Here is a 16795-nt window from a genome sequence, read left to right as displayed (position 1 = left end):
CCACCTCTCAATCAAAAGTTGGAGAATGTTGTACTTTTTGGTGAACTCTCTTCCAATGTTCAAGGTCAACTCGAGATAAATAAAGTCAAGTTCAGTGAAATGGTTCGTTCCCTTCCTAGCAATCAAAGTATGCCCAACAACCTTGTGCCATACCCTTATGCCCGGATGATGGACAAAAAGAGCACGACAATCATGATAAGATGTAAACTCTCTTCCGGTAATAGCCTTCCATAAGGGAGCGGGATCATACTTGGTAGGTTTCTTCGTGTAGGTCGGGTAATTGCTAAGGCCAAAAACATTACCAAATTCTTCAAAAGACAATTTCCTATCAACATTCTCGAGCTGGAATTCAATGTTCCTTAGAGCCTCCACCTTGGTGACTTTCAAAGAGCTTAAGAACTCTCCGGATGATCATCTAGTTGTTCAACAACCGGAGTAGAAGTAGTAGCTTCCATAGGAGGAATAGAATCTTGAATTTCCAACCTTGCAATTTGAACCACCAATGCCTTAGATGTTTGAATAGCTTGAAGAGCTTGTTGTCTTTTGGAAAGGTTCTTCTTTGAGGGTGCCTTAGTTTCGCCTTTTGTTCTTGCCATCTTCTCCTTTGTGTAGTAACACCAAAGATAAGCTTGATTTCTTCAAATTCCAATAAGACCCAAATCGATTTAGGATAGTTGAATTTTGCCTTGTATCCTAAAAAACGACTCAAACTTTGAAGATGTTGGTGTTTTAATCACTTGTTGTTGGTAATGGAGTGATTTATTTGAGTTTTGAGGAAGTTTGGTTTTAATTTGAGTGATTTTGGTTGAGAAATTTGATGTTGGTTGATAGAGAGAATGAGGGTTTTGAGGGTTTGGAGTTGTGTTTATATTGTGAATGAGTAAATGAATTGGGAAAGTTGGGGTTTTAATCCCGTTATATTTGAAAATCAGAGGGGAGACGAGCGGACAGGGGTCGGGACGCTCGGATTCTGCTGCAGTTGCCTTCAGGAAAAAGACGTGTTGGGACGAGCGTCTTCTGAGGAAGACGAGCGTCTTTTTGAAAGAGGACGACCGGATTGCTGTCGGGATGCTCGGATTCCTTGTCAGGGAGAAATCCCAATTTTTACCAGCTTTAGGACGAGCGGATTCTCTGTAGGACGAGCGTCCTGACTGAAACGAGCGGATTCTCAAGTTGGACGCTCGGATTCTCAGTCAGAGCAAAAAGTTCTTTTTCCAGCTATCTCAGGACGAGCGGATCCTACCCAGGACGCTCGAATTATCTTCGGGACGAGCGGATTCCCTTTGGGACGCTCGGATTCTCCCTCTACCACACGAATTCAGGTCCATCCGTGGGTATTTCATAACCCGTGTCATTTACTCTTCATTCCTTTGGTCTTCATTGTGGGGGCACTACGAAGGCTTGGATAGCCTAGGCAATTTGCTATCCCCACACTATGTCAAAACACTACACATCAATAATCACATAAGTCCCTCCCCCACTTTCTCTTAAAATGATGAAAATCTTGATCAAGGCATAAAAATACAAATCCAAAATTGACAAAAATGCAATATAATAAGTAAAATGCAAGTTAAGGGGTTAGAATATTTACAAATGGTGGTTTAGAGAGGACTCCACCAAACTCTCATCCATTAATGAGATGTCAAGGGGGCATGTTCAAGGTGTTGTTGATGTTGGTCAACACCTTGAAGAAGTAGTCGAAAGCTTGTTCATTGTCATGATAAAGATCTTCAATAGACCTTTGCACACGTTGTTCTTCATTGTGGTCTATAGCATTACCGATATAGGGATTGAATATCCCTTCAAACTCATCATCCCAAAGACCGCATACTTCATCTACTTGTTCCCCAATAATATCATGAGTTGTCAAGAGCAACTCTTCTTCCTTCTTGTCATGACCAATGAGGCCTTGTTCTTTACTTGTCATGAGTGGTGGCGAGCTATTCAAGCTCTCATTCTTGTTGAAACATTCTTGTTCCATGGACGGAGCATCTTGGAGATTACCCATTTTCTTCTCCCATATGGGTGGTGATTCTTTACCCATAGCTTGTTCTTTGCATTGAGATGCCAACTTCTTCCTATCACTTTCTCGGCTATAATGATCAACCATGAAACACGGCTCATGCAATCGGGGAGCTCTCATTGTCTTGTCAAGATTAAAAGTGATTGTTTCATCTCCCACTTCAAGTGTGAGCTCTCCATGTTTCACATCAATCACCGCTCCCACGGTGTGTAAGAAAGGTCTCCCTAAAATGATAGGAATGTTGGAGTTTTCTTCCATATCAACAATAACAAAGTCCACCGGGATGAAGAACTTGCCAATTCTTACCGACACATCTTCCCATACCCGTAAAGGTGTCTTCGTTGATCGATCCGCCATTTGAAGTCTGATATTAGTGAACTTAAGTTCTCCCATTCCTAGCCTCTTGCATACCGAATATGGCATGACGCTCACACTTACCCCAAGGTCACATAGAGCTTTGTTGATCGTGGTATCACCTATGGTACATGGAATAGAGAAGCTTCCCGGATCCTTTAGTTTTGGAGGTGAACTTCCTTGTAGGATGGCACTACTTGTAATACTCCGTATTTATAAGTCTTGGGGTACTCTATCGAGTAGGCCTTACTCTGTCGAGTAAGGGTAAGTTGCGTTTTAGAAAAGTTTCTGACCTGTTGGGTACTCGATCGAGTAGCTGGGGCACTCGATCGAGTAAGGGGGTACTCGATCGAGTACCTCGGGTACTCGATCGAGTAGCCGGTTTTACGGGGAGTTTTCTCGGGTTTTGTTAATTATGCGATTAAGGTATATAAGCTTTGTCGTCATTATTCTAAATCACTTTTGCAAAACCTAAATTACTGTTTAAGAGAGAAATCAAGCAAGTTCTTCATCCTAATCGCATTATTAGCAATACCCGGAGTTTGGAAGGTCAGTTCTTAGCGTTGATTATACCGTTGAGTTCCTTGCGTCGAGGGTAAGATCTATGTACCCTTTTTATTGTCTTTCCTTTGATTTGGTTAAACCCTAATTTAGAGATTTGGGGGTTTATGTGTAGTATGTGATTTGGTAGCCTTTATGTGTTGTATGATAGGAGGAGGGTTCATAGAGGAAGCTTTTTGATTCAGCAGTAGAGACCGTCTTATTGTGTGCTTACCAGGTAGGATTTCCTACTCAGTATTAGTCCCATAATGGGATATTGGTTGATGTGTTGTGTTTGGTTGTTTGATATAATAATTGTATTGTGATTGTGGTTGTGATCGTTGTTTATGGTTCGCGAGGCGTGCCCTCGGCTGAGTGGGGTCACTTGCGGGAGTGGCTTCACGCCCTAGTTTCGCCTTCTGTGGAACCCGCCACAGAAGGGATGTGCACATTAATGGACAGGGTTATCGCTCACTATGTGGAGCGGGGATTTGGTGGGTACGGCTGCGGTCCCCCACTGGCAGGGCTGGTCTAGTGGACAGTCAGTGATTGAGATGATTGGATTTGGCATGATTGTTTGTGTGTGACAGTTAAGCTGTCTGTTTATCTTACTGTTAGTATATATTGAATTGTGTGATTAGTACTGACCCCCGTGTTGTTTTGTAAACCTGCGGTGATCCATTCGGGGATGGTGAGCAGATATTGAGCAGGTATTGAGATGAGTACTAGGATAGCTGGGATTGCCACGACATGATGATAGGAGTCTTCCGCTGTAGCTTATTAGTTATTTACATTTCAGTTAGAACAGTCAGTTTGAGAACATGTATCGTACTTTTGGTTTGGTTTTGAGAATTGTAACTCTTCGCTAAGTATTTATAATTAAACGTTGTTTCTTCATTGTTATTTGATTATCATTGCCTCGGGTAACCGAGATGGTAATGTCTTCATACCTGGGTGGTCCTGGTAAGGCACTTGGAGTATGGGGGTGTTACACTACTCACCTTAGTGAAAGCAATAGTCTTAAGTTTCCGGATGGATTTCTTCTTTGTAAGAATATCTTTCATGTATTTCGCATAGGCCGGAACGTGATTGATTAATTACGTAAATGGAATTGAGACTTCCAAGTTCTTGAAAATCTCTATAAACTTCCCAAGTTGTTCATCAAACTTAGGCTTAGCCTGAGGACTTGGAAATGGAAGCCGAATCACAATAGGCTCTTTCTCTTTAGCCTTCTCTTCATTCTCCTTTGAAACTTCTTGAATGGTGGGTTCTTCTTCTTTAGAGTTTTCAACAACTCTTTCCTTGTTACTAGCATTCACAACATCTTCATCAACGGGCCTCTTCGGCCCTTCATACCTTGTACCACTTCTCAAATGGATGGCACTCATCGATTCTTCTCTTAGGGGATTACCTTGAGGTGGTAATTGCCCCGTTTGTCTTTGTGAACTTGAAGATGCCAATTGAGACATTTGGGTCACCAACATCTTTGTGTGAGCTAGTATGTTGTTAATGGTGATGTCTTTTACTTGGCTATCCTTTTGCATTTGAGTGAAATACTCTTGTTGGTTCTTTTGTATTTGGAGGACCACTTTTTGAACATCAAAACCTTAGTCATTTGTTTGATTGTATGGAGTTTGGTTTTGTTAACTTTGGTTTTGATTGTAAAAGGGTCTTTGAGCTTGGTTTCTCATTGGAGGTAGGGTGTATGTTGTTTGAGGGTTTTGAACATTTTTGCTTTTGTATGAGAGGTTGGGATGGAATTTAGTGTTTTCATTGTAATAGTTGGAATAAGGGGTACCACTCTTGTATGCTTGAAAATAATTCACTTGTTCACTTGTTCCCCTACATTCACTTTGGTCATGTCCCAAAGTTCCACAACTCTCACATACTCCACTTGAAATTGATGAAGATACCACCATGGCATTAACATGTTGCTTAGGTGATTTGGAGGCTTCTTCAAGCTTAGCCATAGCCTTCTCAAACTTCAAATTAATGGTATCAATATGAGCACTAAGTTGAGCACCTAATTGAGTAATAGAGTCCACTCCATGCTTTCCTCCTCTAGTAGCCTTCCGAGGTCTACTATATTGTGAGTTATGGACAGCCATTTCCTCAATCTTGTTCCATGTTTGATTATCGTCAACCTCGGTAGACATACTGTTCCGGGTATAATTCCGAAGCAGAGTTGTGACCACGTGAGCTTGTAGAACGATGTCTTTGCTTGTCTCTTCCTTTCGCTCTCTCCTGTAAAGATGAACAAACTGAGGGCTCGGCTTGGTACCGAGCGTACTCACTCCGACGCTCAAGTCAGTAAACTTAAAGAGATAAGTTGTATGTTACTTGGCAAAGTATATTGTAGAGAGATAAGGGAGTTTATACCAGATTATTAGTGAGTTTTGGGATAGTTTTCGGATCCTTTTCTCAATGAGAGAAGTGGAGTATTTATAGACTTTCACCTTTTGTCGCGTAGTGGCCAAGTGGCTAGTAGGTGGAAAGACTATCTTACCCTCGGCCGAGGGACCCATGCCGGGACGGCAGGCCTGGTTGACTCCATGCCGAGGGGACTGGATGTGAGTACGCGGATATGCTTCTCGGCCGGCTAGTTGCCGAGACCGAGACCCAAGTGACAGGCCGACAGGCTGCGTCGGTTAGGCTGTCTAATACGTTGACTTGCTGTCTTTTGGCTTTGACCTTGCTCAATATGTTGACTCGGTCAGCGGGTGCAGAATATGCCCCATCAATTTGCCCCCAGCGTAGTCTATGCCGTGGTATGGACCTTCGATGAGTGCTGAGCGTATTCAGCGCATGTTGAACTTCTTCCCCGGCTTCTTCTTCCTCGGCTTGGTTCTGTTCAGGCCGTACCATATCCCCCCTCCACATGGATGTGTAATGGACATCCGATGTGGAAAAGAAAATGGCGCTGGCCGAGACCAAGGTTGAGAGTGCCGTTTGTACTTTTGATTGCCCCCGGCCGGTGCTGTCTTTGCTTTGTTGATCAGCTGGCCGTTAGCAAGTAGATACCAAGAAGCGTGTCGAAGAAGATTGGTAACTGCATGTCGATTGACATTCCGTGGCTGCATGCTTGACACGTGGCTTGGCATTGATTGGCGGACGTTTCATGGGCTTTGCTCTGATTGGTCCGCTTCATGGGCTTTGCTCTATAAATAGAGCAGTGTGCCCCCTTTTTTTGGCCATCAAACTTCATTTTCTCAAAAAATTTCCTCTCTCTTAGTTTTTTTCGAAGAAATTTCTCTCTAGTCTTCAAAGCGTTACTCGGCGTAGCACTTTTTCCAAGGTAAACAAACAAATTTTTCCAACTTTTATTTGTTAAGTATTTATTGTCACCATGTCTTCTGCTGATGCTCAACCCAAGACCTCTGCTGCGGGGCGAACCGTCGCATCCTGATGAACAGGAGCCACTGGTTGTCACCCCGATAGGGTTTGGGGGTCCCAAGTCGCCTTCTCCTGAAATTAATGAGCAATTTTTGGAGGCTTTTGATGATGACGATGATGAGGCGACCCCTTCTGTCGTAAAGAGGCCGCATTTCTCGTGGCACGGCGACGCCTGTTCGATCAATCCTGATCGTGCTTGGACGAACAAGTTCGCTAGTTGTTCCGGTTCTGACCTTTTTGAAGATCATTACTCCTTCGGCAGGGGGTATAGAATAATTGTTCCTGAGGGTGATCAGGCCGTCTGTTGCCCTCCCGAGGGTTGTATCGGCGTGTACATCAGACACCTGGAGTATGGGCTCCGGTTTCCTCTTAATGAACACGTTGCTGCCATAATTAAAGCCATGAATGTCGCCGTGGCCCAACTGCATCCGTTGGACATCAGGACGATTGTTGGCTTCGTATGGTTATGTCTTTTTAAAGGGGAGGCCCCAACGGTGAACCTCTTCCACCGGCTCCACCATCTTCGGCAGACTACCCTAGGTGGCACGGGGTGGTACAACATACAGACCGAGGCGGGTTATGTTACCGTTTCCAAGTTGACATCTTGCAAGGACTGGAAGGGGCGGTGTGTATACGTCGAGGTTCCGGAGGACTATCCGTTGCCCCGGTACTTTCAGAGCCGCGTCAATTTGCGGTGTGAGAATCAAGGGGAGCATGACAGATATGTCTCCCGGAATAAGCTTAAGATGGACGCCTTGAAGTTCTATCTTAATGAGGACGAAATGCGGGCAATGACGCTATTTGAGGCTGAGAAAGATGGCACGCCGAAGGGATGGATGCCCCCGACGTAGATCGTTCTTCAGGATGAGCTGCTTTGCCACGTCGGCCTCATACTGGCCCTCAGCCAGGGTGAGTGGGGTCGGTATGAGGCCCATCTTTGCTTTTTATGTTTCTGTATTTTGAGCCTTGGTTTATTTCTTTTGCTTAACTCCTGCTTCGTTTCTTTTGCAGACCGATTTGGCCGGGAACTGCCTGTCTCCGTCCTCGAGAGGTTGGGACTTGACAAGAACGGGAGAGTTGTTGAGCTGCATCCTAAGGCCGCGCCACGTGATCGCAGACCGGCCCCTCACGAACTTATGGAGCATCAGCTGAACGCAATGGATGTGGCGGCGGCTCAAGCGCAGATTGCTGGTAACGTGCCGCGCCGGAGACCAAAGACAACGTCTACGGCGGCAACGGCGTCAACTCCAGCTCAACCTTCAATCCCCGTAATCCAAAAGGAGCAGGAGGTCGTTGATGTTGAAGAGGAGGTCACCGTTGTGGAGGGTCCTCCTCCTTCAAATAAGAGAAAAGAGGCAACGCCTGCCGCTGCTGCTGTTACCGAGGCCGGGAAAGAAAAGGGGCCAGCCGGCCCTCTGCCCAAGAAGGCTAAGACTGGTACGGATCTAACCCACGGCTCGGATTTAGCAGGTTCATTGGGCATTCCTGATGACAGGCTCTCTAACATGTCAATGAATGTTGACATGGATGCTTTGTCTGGATTTTTTGTAGATTAGCCGTCGCCGGCTGTCGTTCTCACTGAACGGCAGTTGGAGAAGCAGCCTATGCAGACGGGCGATAGAAATGTCACCATCGACTCTTCATCCCAGAAGGTTTCCCCCGCTCAGCTTACGGCGGAAGGCATAAGGTTGTCCAAGAGGCTGGTGAAGTGGGCTGAACTAGCCGGCGCTCATATTATGGAGCAAGAAAAGGTCATGGCTCGAGCTACCCCTGCGCTTGAGCGGCTTAGGCTCGAGCTTGCCGCTGCTAAGAAGGAGGCCGAGAAGTCGAAGGAGGACTTCCAGGCCGCCATGAAGGACTTCCTCGCTGAGCGAAAGCTTAGGGAGGACGCTGAGAAGGCGGTCCTGGCCGAGAGAGCTAAGGCTGAGACTGCGGAGGCTAACGCCGCTAAGCTGCGGGAGGAGAAAGACAAATTTGAGGGCGGCTATAAGGTCGTGGTTGAGCAGAAGGAGAGATGGAATACTCTGCACTCGGCTGAGGCGAAGGAGCATAAGAACACCAAGGCTATCCTTGCCCTGAGGGAGAAGGACATTGAGACGCTGAAGACCGTCATCATCCCTGACATGTGTGCCCAGTACCGGGACCAAGCTGAAGATGCTACCAGGGATGCAATTAAAGAGCTCGTTCCTGAAGGTTCCTTCCCGTGGCAAGAATTTGACCGGCTTCTAGATGAGAAGGCTGCTGCTGCGGAGGCCAAGGCTGTGGAGGAGGAAAAGGCGGCGAAGGCCGCTGAGGAGGCTGCGGAGAAGGCATCCCGGGATGCTAAGGTGAAGGAGGCCAGAGAGGAGGCTGAGAGGGCCAAGGCAAGTGAAGCTGCCAAGCCTTCCTCTGGGCCGCCCACCGTTGGTGATGCTGCTACTGCTGCCGGTGGTGAGCAGCAACAAGCATAGGGAGACGGGCGATCGTCACTAGATTCACCCGGTTCTTCTGACAGCTTCAGCTGTTCGGGGGCCAACTATTGAGCCTTTCCTCCCTGCCATCCTTTTGGCGCTTCAAGTCTTATGTTTGTAACCTTTTGCTATACCTTTTGTTTTTGTTAAATTTGGTAGGTTGTGTTTAGGCTATCCCTATGGGGACGGCTGTCGACTTTGTTTTGCCTTGTAAACATTTTTCAATAAAGTTTGTTTATTTGCCCTTGGCTTGGCCAGGGCTTTGATCTCAATCCTCCATTCAGTTGTCTCCTTACGTTTTTAAACATATTGAGCGCCTTTTTTTTGTTTTTACTTCGGCTTGGCCGAGGCAGTTAGAATGCGTATCTCAACTGTACTTAAACGTTTTTTTTTTAGACATGTTGGCATGTCGGTCGCTTCCTCCTCCACTCCCGGTCTTAGCCGAGGCGGTCAGATTTGCGCTTCCCAACCGCTGTTGTAAACATGTTTTTAAACATGTTGGCATGTCGGTCGCTTCCTCCTCCACTCCCGGTCTTAGCCGAGGCGGTCAGATTTGCGCTTCCCAACTGCCGTTGTGAACATGTTAGCGTATCGGTCGTTGTTTCCCCGTCACTCCCGGCTTTGGTCGAGGCAATGGAGGTTACGGCTCGACAGCGTTCGTATCTGTAGACATATTGATCGCTTCCTCTGCCACTCCCGGATTGGCCGAGGTGGTCAGATTTGCGTTTCTCAACTGTACTTATACGTTCCTAAGCATGTTGGTCGCTTTGAGTATCAATCGCATTGGTAGTGACTGCCGGTTGGCGTCTACTAAGCATGTTGGTCGCTTTCGCAGTATCAATCGCCATTGCGGTCGCCGGCTTTGGTCGTGGCGTCTACCTTGGTACGACTACGAAGGGGACTCTTCATTTTGATGGAAAACTTGGATCACTCTTCATTAGATATAATCACGTGTTGGGGTGCCCACAACGGTCTCGGACACCTCCGCCGCTATATGAAGTATTTTCTAAGGTTGTCTGTGTTCCAGTTGTTAGCTGGTACGTCCCCGGCCTCATTTCTTCAACCACTTTGTAGGGTCTTTCCCAGTTGGCCGTCATTTTACCATGGATGTTTCCTTTGTTTGTTGTGGCCGACTTTCTTAGGACTAGATCTCCTACTCTTAAGTCCCTTTTGTGGACCCTACGGTTGTATGCTCTTCTCATTCGGTTTTGATACACTGCCAAGTTGAGCCGTGCCGTGTCTCGACTTTCTTCGACTAGGTCTAGGGAGGCTCTCAGGCCTTCCTCATTTTCGACTGGGTCAAAGGTTTGCGTACTAAATGTCGGCACCGCTTCAATTGCGGGAGACGGTCTCGGACCCATAGACTAGGTGGAATGGATCGCCTGTTGCTTCTTTTTCCGTGGTTCGAAGTGACCACGGACGCCGGTAGTTCATCACCCATCTTCCCTTTAGATCTTCAACCTTCTTTTTCAACCCGTTCAATATTGTTTTATTAGCCGCCTCCGCCGCCGTTGCTCGAGGGTGGCAGACGGAGGAGTATGCGAATTTGATACCGAGCTCTTCCAGCCAATTCATCACCATGTCACTCCAAAACTCTCGGCCGTGGTCAAATACCATGACTTGGGGTAACCCAAAACGAGTTATGATGTTCTCCCAAATTACCTTTCTTACGGCCGCCGTGGTCTTGGCAGGTACCGCGACCGCCTCGACCCATTTGGTGAAGTAGTCAACGGCGACGATTAGGTACTTCCTTCCTTCGGAGGCCGTCGGAAATGGTCCTAGTAAATCCATCCCCCATTGTGCAAATGGTAGGGGACTAAGTACCGGTTGCAGGTCTCGGGAAGGTGCATGTATTACCGGAGCATGCATCTGACAATTCTTGCACTTCTTGGTCTTTGCTCTGGAATCTTTTAACATGGTAGGCCAGAAGTAGCCGGCTCGGAGAGCTTTGTGGGCTAGCGTTCTCGCCCCCATATGATGTCCACAGATGCCTTCGTGAATCTCTGTTAGTATTAGCTCCGCGTCGGCTGGGACGACACATTTCAAAAGTGGTCTTATTACGGACCTTCTATACAATTCTCCTTCGAACACCAAGTACCTTGCGGCGATCCTTCTTATCTTCTGAGAGAGACTGCGGTCCTCCGGTGACTCTTTTGTCAGTTTGTATTTCATTATCGGAGTCATCCACGTCATCTCGGCTTCGATGTCTCCCACCATGCCGATGGTCTCAGTGATGCTTTTAGCATTCCTGATATCCACCAGCACGGTTCGACTGACATTCTTGATGCTTGAACTGGCAAGTTTTGAGAGAGCGTCAGCTCGGTTGTTCTCGGACACAGGGATGCAACGTATTTGGAAAGATTTCAATTTTGCGGTGTCAGCTTTTACCCTTTCCAGGTACCTTACCATCCCATCGTCTCGAGCCTCATACTCTCCTCTGATTTGATTAGTCACTAGGAGTGAATCTGTCTTCAACATAATATGTTCCGCCCCGGCAGCTCTAGCTAACTCGACTCCAGTTATCACCGCCTCATATTCGGATTCGTTGCTTGAGGCCGAGAAGGTAAACTTCAAGGCGTACTCAAACTCGTCCCCGTTAGGGCTGGTGATAAGGATGTCGGCTCCTGAGCTGTTCGCCGTGGAGGACCCGTCGGTGTATACTTCCCACACCCCGGGATGTGATTCTTCTTGATATGTGCACTCGGCTAGGAAGTTTGCAAGTGCTTGTACTGGATGCCAAAGCCGGAGAGCTCCACTACCCATTTGATAAGTCTGCCTAATTTTTCGAATTTTTCTAACGCTTTTTCCAATGGCTGGTCGGTTAAGACCGTCACGGGATGCGCGTCGAAGTAGGGTTTCAGCTTCCTTGCGGCAACGACTACGGCGAGGGCTGCTTTTTCGATCAGTGGGTAATTTCTTTCGGCGGCCAGCAGTGTATGGCTGATGAAGTAGATTGGGTGCTGCTACTTATTTTCTTCCCTGACGATCACGGCACTGACCGTGGCCGAGGTAACTGCTAAGTATAGATATAGCGTCTCCCCCAGCATCGGCCTGGACAGGGTCGGCAGTGTCAGAAGGTGAGCTTTTAGTTGCCTGAAAGCTGTGCTCTGTTGCTCCCCCCCAGCTAAAGTCTTTATTCTCTTTCAGCACCGTAAAGAACGGAGTGCTCTTATCGGCCTACCGAGATATGAAGCGGGCAAGAGCCGCCATTCTCCCGGTCAGCGTCATAACCTCTTTTCGATTTCTCGGCTCCGGCAGGTCTAGTATTGCTTGGACTTTCTCTGGATTGGCATCAATTCCCCTGGCGCTGACAAGCACGCCGAGGAACTTGCCGGCCCGGACACCGAAGTTGCATTTCATTGGGTTAAGCTTCATCTTATATTTCCTTAGTGAACAAAATGTCTCGCTCAAATCGGCCAAGTGCTCGCTGTCAGACTTGCTTTTTACAATAGCATCGTCGACGTAAGCCTCGATGTTTCGCCCTTTTTTATCTTGAAACACTTTGTCCACCAGCCTAGTGTAAGTTGCGCCAGCGTTCTTCAAACCGAACGGCATCATTTTATACATGTATGTGCCGTTACCGGTGATGAATGCGCACTTAGGCATGTCTTCTTCGGCCATAAACACCTGATGATACCCTGAGAAGGCGTCTAGCAGGCTTAACATGGTGTAGCCTGCCGTTGCGTCAATTAAACTATCTATTTGAGGCAAGGGATAACAATCTTTAGGGCACGCTTTATTAAGATTGGTAAAATCTACACACATCCTCCACGCCCCTGATGACTTCCTCACCATTACAACATTTGCTAGCCACTCAGGGTAAGTACAAGGCATGATAAAGCCCGCCTCTAATAATTTGTCTACTTCGGCTTTGATGGCCTCATTCTTCTCGGCCGAGGAGTTCCTCATCTTCTGCTTGACAGGGCGAGCGGTGGAGAGTACGTTCAGCTTGTGAACGATCACCTCCCGGCTCACGCCTGGCATCTCGGCGGCTGAGTATGCGAAGACATCTTTGTTCTTCCTCAGCAGGTCTAGGAGATCGGCTCTGAATTTTGGCTTCAGGCCGACACCGACAGTTACGGTGCGCCCTGGGTCAATTTCCACTTCCTCGGTCTCGGCTCCTTCGACCATGCCGACGTTGGTGTGCATCGGATCGCCCTCCTGCTGTAAGGATGGGCTCTTCCCTTTCTCTGATTTTTTCGCCACTTTGAGGGATTGCGTGTTGCACCCCCTGGCAGATACTTGGACATTAACTATTTCGTCTCTTTCGTCCTTTGAGACGAGCTTTTGCGCTTCCCCCCGGTCCGAGACATACATCAATGTCAGGGCCCGGATGGACATTACTGCATCGGCCTCGCTCAAAGTGACTCGGCCTATGAGAACATTGTAGGCAGACGAACCATCAATGACCACAAACTCAGATAAAACATTCTTGGCCGCATCGGCATGGCCAAACATCACCGGCAGTCTGATTGACCCTAGGGGTACCAGGCCGGCCCCGGAGAAGCTGTATAGCGGGTTGGTGCAGGGGCTCAGGTCCTCAATCTTCAGACCGAGATTGAGAAAGCACTCTCTGAACATGATCTTTGTGTAGGCGCCTGTGTCAATCAGGCACCTTTTGACCAAGTGGTTGGCTATGTCTAGGTGGACTACAAGCGGGTCGCTGTGCGGAGCGACGACTCCCTCGTAGTCCTTCTTCCCAATGGTTATATCGGGGATTGTGGAAACGGGGATCGCTGTTTTGGGCACAAAGTTGATGGCTTGGTATAGCTCATTCGGTGCCGTTTGTGCCCATTAGCGACCCACCGTTCTCGTTCCCCGATGACAACCTGGATCACTCCCATTCGCTGGAATACTGATTTTCTATTCGCCCCGTCGGAGCTTGTTTTTGGGCCTCCAGCTACATACTTGCTGATGGCCCCCTTTCGGATCAGCTCCTCGATGGCGTTCCTTAGATGCCGACAGTTATCGGTCTTATGGCCGGCTTGGCCGTGGTAATCGCCAAACTGGCTAAGGTCGCCGTCCCCCCTCGCCTTGGGGGGCCTTGCCCATTTCTGCCCTTCATTCTTGCTTAGGGCAAAGACCTCGGCCGGTGATTTGACCAGGGGGGTGAGGCTGGCATGCCGCTTACGGGTGTATGGTCCCGAACTCCCCCCGGCGCCCGCCGAGTTCTGTTTCCTATTAAATCTCTCAGGCCGTGACCTATTCATGTCACGGCGTCCTTCATCAACGTTGTCCCGGCGGCTCCTCCTCTCTGGGTGCCCAGCTTCACTGTGGCCTACCCAGGTCTTGTGATAGTCCTCCACTTTTACGGCTCGGTCGGCCATCTTTCTGGCGGTGTCGAGGTTAAGGTCCTCGCACTTGATCAGCTCGTTTTTGAACTCGCCTTTCGGGATGCCTTTCATCAGTGCGAAGGCCGCCAGTTCGGTGTTCAGCTCACGGATCTGCTGAACTTTTGCGTCAAACCTCTTCACATAGCTTCGGAAGGACTCGTCCTCCCCCTGTCGGATAGTGAGTAGATCCGATGTCTCCACGGCCCTTCTCTTGTTGCAAGCGTACTGGGCTATGAAGTTGTCTCTCAGGTTGGCATAGCAGTATACCGAGCCATTAAGTAGCCCCTTAAACCAACTCTGGGCCATCCCATGAAGGGTTGTTGGGAAGACTCGACACCATACCTCATCAGGCTGCTCCCATACCGACATGTACGACTTGAAAGCCTCGGCATGGTCGGTTGGGTCGCTATCCCCTTTGTATGATAGGGGTGGCAGCTTTAGTTTAGTCGGCACAGAGACTTCGAGGACATAGGCACTGAGGGGCTGTCTGACCACGTGTCGAATGACACGCGGCGATCGGCTCCTCGCAACCTTATTCCTAGCTTCTCTCCGTCTCGGCGGGAAGGGCTTCTTGTTGTCCGACTTTGGAGAGTCGGACTTCTTTCATTTCTTCGGGCGGGCCTCGTTGTTGCCGCGACGGCTGACGCCGTCCTACCGCGAGTGGGGGAAGGACTTTGGTCCGCCATCGGCACCACGGGCTCCGCCGGCGTCCTAGCATGCCCGGCTCACTGTAATACTCCGGTCAAGTTGTTCGAGTCACTTTATTGGCCCTGGTCACTGTGGAGGCTAACCGCCGCCAGCCAAACAGGGGTAACCGCATACCACCCATCAGGTCCAGGAATAGCTTCAATTTGGCCGCATCGACCACATGTCCCATGACAGTGACTTGGCCGGTCGGCGGCGGTGTTTCTGGCTCTCTTGGCATCCCGTATTTCACCGGCTTAATGACTCGGCCAGTGGGGGACTGCCCGATCTCAGAATTAGGGAACGTGTCATCCTGGTAGAATGCAGTTTCGTCACTCACAATTATTTCTTGTTGTTTTGACATCTTCGTAGCTCTTTGAATGATTTTGTTTTTTGTTTTTTTTTTGTGAGGGAGGTGACTAGCTTTTAGTATCTATCCCCACAGACGGCGCCAATTGTTCCGGGTATAATTCCGAAGCAGAGTTGTGACCACGTGAGCTTGTAGAACGATGTCTTTGCTTGTCTCTTCCTTTCGCTCTCTCCTGTAAAGATGAACAAACTGAGGGCTCGGCTTGGTACCGAGCGTACTCACTCCGACGCTCAAGTCAGTAAACTTAAAGAGATAAGTTGTATGTTACTTGGCAAAGTATATTGTAGAGAGATAAGGGAGTTTATACCAGATTATTAGTGAGTTTTGGGATAGTTTTCGGATCCTTTTCTCAATGAGAGAAGTGGAGTATTTATAGACTTTCACCTTTTGTCGCGTAGTGGCCAAGTGGCTAGCAGGTGGAAAGACTATCTTACCCTCGGCCGAGGGACCCATGCCGGTACGGTAGGCCTGGTTGACTCCATGCCGAGGGGACTGGATGTGAGTACGCGGATATGCCTCTCGGCCGGCTAGTTGCCGAGACCGAGACCAGTGAGTGACAGGCCAGGCTGCGTCGGTAGGGTCATCTAATACGTTGACTTGCTGTCTTTTGGCTTTGACCTTGCTCAATATGTTGACTCGGTCAGCGGGTGCAGAATATGCCCCATCACATACTATTTGATCCCATATTGAGAATGTTTCGGGAGTCTTCATATAGACCATTCCAAAATTGTTGTACAAGGAACCACTCGCTAAGTCCATGATGTGGACAAGATCGGCAAGTATCCTTGAATCTCTCCCATGCTTCATACAAAGATTCTTCATCCCTTTGTTTGAACCCGGTGATTTGGGCTCTCAACATGTTAGTCTTTTCCGGAGGATATAATTTCTTGTAGAAAGCAAGTGCCAATTTCTTCCAAGAATCAATACCAAGAGTAACCTTATCAAGGCTCTTTAACCATTGTTTTGCGGAACCAATCAAAGAAAAAGGAAATAAGACCCATCGAATTTGGTCTTGAGTAACTCCGGTTTGAGAAATCGCATCACAATAGTCACAAAAAGTCTCCATATGAGAATGGGGGTCTTCACTAGGCATCCCCCCAAATTGACTTCTCTCAACTAATTGTATAAATGCTGATTTTGCAATGAAATTACCGGTCAAATGTTGTGGTGTGGGAGTACCATTTGGTAGGTTCTACTCGGTTGGTACGGAATGTGATGAAAATATAGGCATTGTGGGTTGATTTTGTGGTTGATTATGTGTTGGGTTATCCTCTCCTTCTCTTGCAAAATGGTTGATGAACTAAATGTTATTTGGTTGAATGTCCACAATCTCACCAATACCTCTCAAAGAATTCCTAGCAAGTCTTCTATTGTTGGTCAAAGTTCTTTCAATTTCAAGATCAATGGGTAACAAGTTACCTTGTGTGTTGGAAATCTATATCTCATTATACTCAACATATTCATATATGAGAGAAATTATTTATTCATAAAATAATTACAAATCTTATGCATGCAAACTTAAATTAAAAGAGAAGAAATCATCAACCCTTACTATGATAATTTCGGTTTTATGGGCACCAACAAGATCTCCTTCTTGTTAGTTCTTGAGCTTTCCAACAATGGATGAACAAGATTCAAGTTTAGAATC

At 47.8% G+C, this 16795-nt stretch overlaps 1 non-coding gene across 1 annotated transcript; it reads left to right on the top strand.

Moving 5' to 3' along the window:
• The first annotated feature begins 15899 nt into the window (after positions 1 to 15899).
• Positions 15900 to 16006, top strand: LOC141637397 (small nucleolar RNA R71). The gene has a single exon (XR_012541780.1). It is a non-coding gene; the product is annotated as a small nucleolar RNA R71 (small nucleolar RNA).
• The last annotated feature ends 789 nt before the right edge of the window (positions 16007 to 16795 follow it).

This window comes from Silene latifolia, unplaced genomic scaffold (genome assembly GCF_048544455.1).
Source record: "Silene latifolia isolate original U9 population unplaced genomic scaffold, ASM4854445v1 chrun_scaffold_16, whole genome shotgun sequence".
Classification (NCBI taxonomy): Eukaryota; Viridiplantae; Streptophyta; class Magnoliopsida; order Caryophyllales; family Caryophyllaceae; genus Silene; species Silene latifolia.
Note: the sequence above shows the minus strand (reverse complement) of the source record. Positions and strands in the feature narration are given on the sequence as shown.